A 1,801-nucleotide genomic window follows, 5' to 3' on the forward strand; every position below is an offset into this window, starting at 1 on the left:
TCATTAAAGTTTAAAAAATCTTCTAGAAATAAGAAAGTACCTATTAGCAGATATTTCATAAATTTTTAAAGTGAAGACAGATGAATCTTTGAAGCACCTCAGCTCTATGCTTAAAAATATCAAGAACGTATTTTATTATGGTTATGTGCTGCCATACAATAACTTTTTCATAATACATCCTAAAGAAATCCTGAGGGATCTTAAAATGAAAGATCCTTACCATTTGGAAACATTACAATCTAAATACAGGAAGTTTACTGACTACATAGGGGCTTCCCAGGTGGTGTAGTCACAAAAAGTCTGCCTGCTGATGCAAGAGACACAAGAGACACAGGTTTGATCCCTAGGTCTGAGAGATCCTCTGGAGAAAGAAATGACAACGCACTCCAGTATTCCTTTCTGGGAAATTCTATAGACAGAGGATCCTGGTGGGCTACAGTCCATGGGGTCACAAAGGGTCTGCTACAACTGAGCACTCACACACGCACTGGCTACATACTCTTGCAAACCCTCTAATGTTTTAGGTTTTGACCGATAATCTGATACCACTTTGTTTCAAGCTTCATGGGTTCATTGACTATTAACCAGGTTTAATAAATGTAATTTCACTTGAAAATATTGAGTACCTATACCATAAAAGTATTACCTTGATGATTTTTAACTTAGTGAATCTATAAAAATGGAGAAGGCAATGGCACCCCACTCCAGTACTCTTGCCTGGAAAACCCCTTGGACGGAGGAGCCTGGTAGGCTGCAGTCCATGGGGTCACTAAGAGTCGGACATGACTGAGCGACTTCACTTTCACTTTTCATTTTCATGCATTGGAGAAGGAAATGGCAACCCACTCCAGTGTTCTTGCCTGGAGAATCCCAGGGATGGCAGAGCCTGGTGGGCTGCCATCTCTGGGGTCGAACAGAGTCAGACACAACTGAAGCGACTTAGCAGCAGCAGCAGCATCTATAAAAACTTTTGACAGTTTTTATACAACCCATGTTCATTGAGCAAAACTGTTTTCTCGATACAATATGCCACATTCCATTTAGTTAATATTATATTTTGAGAGATTTTCCCATTTCAGCTATAACTCAGAATGAAAAAAATAACTAAGCAATGAGCAAAGTTTCTTAGTATGACATATGAAATAGAAGCTCCCAAATACTTATTCATTTGCTTAACTTAAAGATCACTTATTCTCTAAAAGTGACAATAAAATCTAAAAAGTAAGAAGTCAAATCTATTTTTATAAATATGCATTTGATAACTAGATAGCCTATCGAGTAAATGATCCTGACTTAAATGAAAATTTAGAGATTCAACAGCTTTAGTGCTTAATGTCACCCACAGGAATTTCAAATAAAAGTTCTCAAAACTTTTCATGATTTATTTAAGAATCAGATTATCACCAAAGAACAATAGAAATGAAGTCCAGAGCTTACAGATTTGTCATAACATAAAACTAGTTCCTAAAAAAATACACTTGTAATACATTTTGGAGAAGATAAGACTAACTTACTACCATGTTCCACAATATAATTTTAGAAAGTTAACATCTAGGAAAATTAACAGTTCCAGAAGCAAGTTTGTTGTATTAAGAGGTTTCTATGAAGGTTAATTTTATGTATCAATTTGACTGGGCCATGGGATGCCCAGATATTTGATCAAACATTTCTGAGTGTGTCTGTGAAGGTGTTTCTGGATGAAATTAACATCTGAATATATAGACTGAGTAAAGCAGATTGCTCTCATCAAGAGGGTGGGTCTCATTCATTCTATGAAAGTCCTGAATCAAACAAAAAGTCT

The sequence above is a fragment of the Bison bison genome, unplaced genomic scaffold, assembly GCF_000754665.1.
Source record: "Bison bison bison isolate TAMUID 2011002044 unplaced genomic scaffold, Bison_UMD1.0 scf7180017864068, whole genome shotgun sequence".
Classification (NCBI taxonomy): Eukaryota; Metazoa; Chordata; class Mammalia; order Artiodactyla; family Bovidae; genus Bison; species Bison bison.